At 41.4% G+C, this 7,765-nt stretch overlaps 1 long non-coding RNA gene across 2 annotated transcripts in view; it reads left to right on the forward strand.

The window, feature by feature from the left end:
* LOC134343084 (uncharacterized) overlaps positions 1-7,533 on the forward strand; it is a 51,850-nt gene extending 44,317 nt beyond the window's left edge. For both annotated transcript variants that reach the window (XR_010017154.1, XR_010017152.1), the window contains one exon: positions 5,809-7,533. This is a non-coding gene — a long non-coding RNA (uncharacterized LOC134343084). The remainder of the gene's footprint in view (positions 1-5,808) is intronic.
* The last annotated feature ends 232 nt before the right edge of the window (positions 7,534-7,765 follow it).

Genomic DNA, 7,765 nt, shown 5'->3' on the forward strand with positions numbered 1-7,765 from the left:
TTCTGAGAAATAAGCACGTTAGTCCTTTTTAATGTGAAGTCTGTTTTATCAACTGAATACAGGAAGCAGAAACGATCTCATCATTAGAGCCTTATCTTCCAGCATAACGGACAATAAAGGCTGTTATTATAGTTCAGGCACTCACCTGTTAAAAGATTTCATTCTGAAAGCTGCTCTGTGGGGAAGGGGGTAAAAAAACAAATGTTCTGTGAAGGTACAACACTCCTGGGAATTTTCAGCTGAGTTCTTTGGGAAAAAAGGCATTTTGATGACATTAACACAACTGTTAATAGAGCTGCAGTCAGCGCATAACTAACACTCAGTTAACTTCAAATAAATCCTTCCTGATACAAGGACTGAATCCTAATGTGTCAATCTGCCACTTAATCACACACATTTAAATTTCCCATCAAAGAGTACATTTAAGTTCAAAGATATGCTACATAATGGAGTGATATTTCACTATCACCATTGTATTAACTATTCCTTTTGTCCTCCATTTTAAAACTGTGAGTCATTAAGATACTTAAAATATGTTTACCACTGTCAGGAACACTAACAAATAAGTCAATAATACCCACTTCCCGTTCCAACTTCACATTTTTGACCTCTCCTGACTGATGATGCTGACTCATTACCAAGGCATGGAGAGCCAGCGCCCTCTAGTATCTTAGACAAAACTCCTTTCGTCTGAAGGGTCATGATTTTTGACTTGAGTAAAATTCGAAGTATATACATATTGGAGTGTGATTCACATCTGTCAAGCAGAAATCTGCGCCTCCACAAGGGTATTTCCACTTAAAGTATATAGAAACATAGAAAACCACAGCACAATACAGGCCCTTCGGCCCACAGAGTTGTGCCGAACATGTCCTTACCTTAGAAGTTACTAGGCTTACCCATAGCCCTCTATTTTTCTAAGCTCCATGTACCGATCCAAAAGTCTCTTAAAAGACCTTATCGTATCCGTCTCCACCACCATTGCCGACAGCCCATTCCACGCACTCACCATTCTCTGTGTAAAATACTTACTCCTGACATTTCTTCTGTACCTACTCCCCAGCACCTTAAACCTGTGTCCTCTTGTGGCAACCATTTCAGCGCTGGGAAAAAGCTTCTGACTATCCACACCATCAATGCCTCTCATCATCTTATACACCTCTATCAGGTCACCTCTCATCCTCCATCGCTCCAAGGAGAAAAGGCTGAGTTCACTCAACCTGTTTTCATAAGGCATGCTCCCCAATCCAGGCAATATCCTTGTAAATCTCCTCTTCACCCTTTCTATGGCTTCCACATCCTTCCTGTAGTGAGGTGACCAGAACTGAGCACAGTACTCCAAGTGGGGTCTGACCAGGGTCCTATACAGCTGTAACATTATCTTTCGGCTCCTAAATTCAATTTCATGATTAATGAAGGCCAATACACCATATGCCTTCTGAACACAAAATAAACTGCGGATGCTGTGATCAAAGCAACACTTTCAGTACGCTGGATGAACTCAGCAGGTCGGGCAGCATCAGTTAGAAATGATGAGTTGACGTTTCAGGCAGGAACCCTTCATCAGGACTGAAGAATGAAAGATGGGGAAGGATTTGAAGAATGCTTGTAGCTTCAGTTGAAAGACCAGTAATTTGAAAGACAAAGGGGTGGGGGAGGGGAAGCATTGACATCATAGCCCTGAAAACAATGGGTAGTAGAAGAAGGAGGCGGAACCATGAGGGAGCTGGGGGAGGGGGTAGAGTGAAATAGGGATAGAGGAAGGGAGGGCGAGGGAATTACCGGAAGTTGGAGAATTCTATGTTCATACCAAGGGGCTGGAGACTACCTAGACGGTATATGAGGTGTTGCTCCTCCAACCTGAGTTTAGCCTCATCATGGCAGTAGAGGAGGCCATGTATGGACATATCTGAATGGGGATGGGAAGCAGAGTTGAAGTGGGTGGCTACCGGGAGATCCTGTCTGTTGTGGCGGACGGAGCGAAGGTTCTCAACGAAGCGGTCCCCCAATCTGCGTCGGGTTTCACCGATGTAGAGGAGGCCGCACCGGGAGCACCGGATGCAATAGATGACCCCAACAGACTCACAAGTGAAGTGTTGTCTCACCTGGAAGGACTGTTTGGGGCCCTGAATGGTGGCAAGAGAAGAGGTGTAGGGACAGGTGTAGCACTTACGCTTACAGGGATAAGTGCCGGGTGGGAGATCAGTGGGGATGGACGTGCGGATAAGGGAGTCGTTTTTTTTTTTCTTTCCGCAGGGATCGGTCCCTCCGTGACTCCCTTATCCGCACGCCCATCTTTCATTCTTCAGTCCTGATGAAGGCTTCCTGTCCGAAACGTCGACTCATCGTTTCTGACTGATGCTGCCCAACCTGCTGAGTTCATCCAGATGCCTTCTTAAACACAGTCAACCTGCGCAGCTGCTTTGAGCGTCCTATGGACTCGGACCCCAAGATCCCTCTGATGCTCCACACTGCCAAGAGTTTTACCATTAATACTATATTCTGCCATCATATTTGACCTACTAAAATGAACCACTTCACACTTATCTGGGTTGAACTCCATCTGCCACTTCTCAGCCCGGTTTTGCATCCTATCAATGTTCTGCTGTAACCTCTGACAGCCCTCCACACTATCCACAACACCCCCAACCTTTGTGTCATCAGCAAACTTACTAACCCATCCCTTCACTTCCTCATTCAGGTCATTTATAAAAATCACGAAGAGTAAGTGTCCCAGAACAGACCCCTGAGGCACACCACTGGTGACCGACCTCCATGCAGAATATGGCCCGTCTGCAACCACTCTTTGCCTTCTGTGGGCAAGCCAGTTCTGGATCCACAAAACAATGTGTCCTTGGATCCCATGCCTCCTTACTTTCTCAATAAGCCTTGCAAGGGGTACCTTATCAAATGCCTTGCTGAAATCCATATACACTACATCTACTGCTCTTCCTTCATCAATGTGTTTAGTCACATCTTCAAAAAATTCAATCAGGCTCGTAAGGCACGACTTGCCCTTGACAAAGCCATGCTGACTATTCCTAATCATATTATACCTCTCCAAATGTTGATAAATCCTGCCTCTCAGGATCTTCTCCATCAACTTACCAACCACTGAAGTAAGACTGACTGGTCTATAATTTCCTGGGCTATCTCTACTCCCTTTCTTGAATAAAGGAACAAAATCTGCAACCCTCCAATGTGTGGTATAGTCCAACCTTTGGTAATGGCTCTGTTTTGAAACTTGTCTATAACAAATGGAAAATCATGTACTGCTTTATGATTTAAAGGGGCTGTCTTGGGATTTGTAGTAGTACCTGGAAACTTGTAGATGGAGCTAGAGTAGTACCAAGTCACACAGTCATGAGTATACGGGGAGTGGTTGTGTCCTTAGACCCCTGCTCCACTCCCCGTATACTCATGACTGTGTGACTTGGTACTACTCTAGCTCCATCTACAAGTTTCCAGATACTACTGTAATGGATCATATCTAAAATAGCAATGAGTCGGAGGGCAGGAAGGAGATAGAAAGCTTAGTAGCATGGTGTCATGACAACAGCCTTTCCCTCGATGCCAGTAAAACAAAAGAGCCTGTCTTTAACTTTGGGAGGTGGTTCAGCGTGCATGCTCCTGTCTACATTAGTAGTGTTGAAGTTGACAGCTCCAAGATCCTAAAAGTTAACATCACCAATAACACGTCCTGGTGTAACCATATACATTCCATAGCCCAGAAACCGCAGCAGTGCCTCTATTTCCTCAGAAGGCTAAAGAAATTTGGCCTGTCTCTGTTGACCCAAACCATTTTTTATTGATGGACCATAGAAAGCATCCTATTTAGTTTGGCAACTGCTCTGCATGTGACTCGACTGCAAGAAATTGTAGAGAGTTTTGGACACAGCTCAGCACATCATGGAAACCAGTCCATGAACTCTGTCTTACTTGTCACTGCCTCAGTAAAGCAACCATCATAATCAATTATCCCACCCGCCCCAGGCATTCTCTCCTCTTCCATCGGGCAGAAGAATCAAAGCCTGAAGACACATACCTCTAGGCTCAATGATAGCTTTTACCTTGCTGTTATAAGACTACTGGACCAGTACAAGAAGATGAACTCTGAATCTAACAGTCTACTTCATTATGACCTTTCACATTGTTTACCTCCACGACACTTTCTCTGTAGCTGTTACATTTTTATTCTGCATTCTGTAATTGTTTTACCTTGTTCTACCTCAGTGCACTGTGATCTGTATGAACAGTATGCAAGACAGGCTTTTCACGGTATCTTGGTACAAGCCACAATTATAAACCAATTCCAGTTACAGAAAGGGTTGTTTGGAGAGTTTAGCAGGTTAGTAGTAGAGAACCAAGCATCTAAGATCTCTTAAATGGGAGAGATAGAAAGATCGGGTAGGGCAGGAATGAGCTGAAATTGAGGGTGGGAATTAAGGATGTGAAGGAAGAAGAACACTCTGCTTTTAGTGGTAAGTATTTATGAGTGTTCTCAATTTTTCTGTGCTTAGTTAAAAAGTGGATTAAAGTGTGATTAACTAAAAAGTGGATTTCTACATCTTATAAAGTAGAACTAAACAATGTAAACTGTGGTATGGTGGAGCAAGTTGTGAGTCTGAGCTTCAATATGTAGGAGTTTATGGATATGGGTGTAGGGGTTGCCCCTCTCTGGATCCTCTCCAGCCATGAATACTGAGTTAGTCAGAGGCGTTCTGGGAGAACATAGTGCCTGGTCATGCACTAAGTACAATGAAATAACCACATTTTGTTCCATTTCCAAATTTTGATTCGATTAAGGAGGAAGGAATAGAATTTGTGAAGATGCAACATACAGCCCCCACTACAATCAGAATATTCAAATTATCAATTAGCACCATAACTGCCAGTAGTTATGTCCAACTGGAAGATTAGTAGGATCAGCAGAGTCCATTACATGATTATGAATCACCAGCCTTCTGACTAGCTGCTCACCTTGAATTTCCACTGGAAACTAGGATCTCCCAGGCTTGGTACAGACAACCTCTACTGCCAGTAATCTCGGCTGCACCAAGGTTTTGTGGTGAAGCTACAGCTGGTTGATTTGACACCTCAGGAAGGAATGGGTCTCTGCTTCAGCCTGGCACTCTGTAAGATATAACAATAGGGCATGGGGTGGCATCTACACTATAAGATCTGGTACATTAAATTACACAATGGGAAAATTGATAATAAAGGGAATTCAGTTGTCAGGCATTGCTTGTGAAGTTGAGAAACCGACTTTGCTGAATGTATTTTGAAAGCAGGAGTCACATGCATGTATGAGGACTGGACACATGAACTTGCACGTATGAGAGCATTGTGGTGTAATTTTGCCAACGAGAGGAATTGGTAAAGTTATTGAGAAATGAGTAAAGTTAGCAAGAGCGTGTCATGTGGTGCACTTTGTGGTCATTGTTGTCTGGTAAAAATTAACTGAACGGAAGGTCAAGGAGTCCAGCTGAGATGAATTAAGCTTTATTGGGGCCATGGCAAACAGAAAATTGGAGGTTTTCCCTCAATACTAACACTTCTGTAAAACATATTTGTATTAAGAATATTAATGTGGAAAGACAATAAATATTTTGCATGACACATTAGTAAATAAAGCAGAATGTGCAATATCAAAACTAAGTACTTATTTTTGCCACACAAAACTGAAGAAAAAAAATTATCTCATGAAAATGTTTAATAAGCCTGATTGAGAATACACTTTTTTACTTTGGACTACATCATAGAAATCACAAGAAAAATACAGATTTTATTTGATTTATTTTTATTCAGAAATGCAGCATGAAACAAGACCATTGAGCTGTACCATCCAGAAAACCATTGATTTAACCCGCTGTCTAAATACAGGACAATTTATAATGACCAAATAACTTACTAACGCGTTAAGTCTTTGGATTGTGGAGGAAACCAGAGTACCCAGAGGAACCCACGAACACATGGGAAGAACGTACAAACTTTCTTATACGGAGGAAGCCAGAACTGAACCCATGAACTCTGATGCCACGAACCGAGGTAGCGTCGTGCTAACCGCTACACTACCATGTCACCCAATCAAACTGATGGCTTCAAGCATAAGCCTCACAGTGATGACTGGTGATTCTTGAAGGTAAAATAAAGCTTACACAATACATCTTTAATGTTTCCTTACTCAGCCCAGAACCACCAAACGCATGCAAAACTTTGTATTTTGTAAAATCTCTTCTGTGCACTCATTTACACATTATTATGAAAGCAAAATATGAGAAATTACAAACATACAAACTCTCACAAGGTTTTGTGATGTGCCTTTTAAATGATCAATTTCTGCAAGCTGTGGGAGAGGAATGTCTTATACAATGTCACCGAAGACAATTTGTTGCTCCAGTTTCAATTCAGCTGCCATCAGAGACGTGGAATTCAGGCACTTCTGATGCATTTTGATCTCAGTTCAATTATTTATCCCTGCCATAGTTATGAATGTACGTTCTCCTTCACAGTTTATAACTGGCAGGGTCAGTAAGAGTTTCCATAAAATGCACACATTAAGGATTGCTGAATAAAGGCTTCTTTGTTTTAGAATTTTCAACAGTTTTGCAGAATATTTATTTGCTCTTTCTGTACATAAAATCTGTATTACGTGAATTCAGCAAAATTCTGTTCCAGTCATTGGGTTCAAATACTGCAAATATAGTGGCATATTTCTGAACATGAGTGGTGTCCAACACGCTGTGTACACATCCTCTCTGCAATAAAAGCAGACTAATAACTGGTCAAATAAAACATTGAAGATTTCAGAACAAAACTGCTGGCTTCCCTCCTAGTCAAGTCTCGGGTTATTGTGATTCAATGGCAAAAATTGTTAGATCACATTTATAATTTTGTGAAAGAACTTTCACGCGTTTTAACTTCCATTTTCAAAATTCTGGAACTAATCACCCAGGAAAGCTACAATTGTTTCAAGTGACTGCAGTAATCGAATGTTTTACTCAGGATGATGTCCCTTTTCTAGCTGCCAGATGATCATTTTATTCTGTTGAAGAATGCTATCTCAAAATTGTGCCATTTAGCATTTTCCTATACCCTCATCTTGTTGTGAGTGGAAGCAACTTCTGGTTGGATGTCATGTGAACAATTCATGTCTTTTGACAGCTTTTCTAGGGCACACTAAATTTTACAATAGTTTAGAGATGGGGATTTCACAGAAGCTCTATGTTGAATCTGACAGATGCTTGAATGTCAAAAATGACAAGCTGCACTCATGAAAAAATTATTTACAGCTAAATTGTGGACACCAAGTTGAAATGTTTAGTGACAGAAGAAACAAGGAATTTTTTTTAAAAAAAGCAGTTGAACAAATCTGGTGTTTTAAATCATGATTTTGTTGGCCTTCTGCTAATAATGTACCATATTCCAAATACATACGGGTTAGGGTTATGAGTTGCGGACATGCTATGTTGGTGCCAGAGACGTGGCAACACTTGTCGGCTGCCCAGCACAAACCTCGCTGAGTTGATTTGATTTAAACAACACATTTCACTGTATGTTTCAATGTACGTGTAACAAATAAAGCTGTTCTTTTACCCTTTAACATTCTGCCTCCTCATATTATTGAATTCTTTACAAGCACTGGATGATGGAAAGCTTCGATAATGTTGTCCTTCGTAGCCATATGAGCAGCTATAAAAGTGAATTAATTACAAATTCCCCAAATTGTTTCAGTATGTGATGATCTTAACTGCTTATTATGCAC

The sequence above is a fragment of the Mobula hypostoma genome, chromosome 1 (genome assembly GCF_963921235.1).
Source record: "Mobula hypostoma chromosome 1, sMobHyp1.1, whole genome shotgun sequence".
In the NCBI taxonomy this organism is placed as follows: Eukaryota; Metazoa; Chordata; class Chondrichthyes; order Myliobatiformes; family Myliobatidae; genus Mobula; species Mobula hypostoma.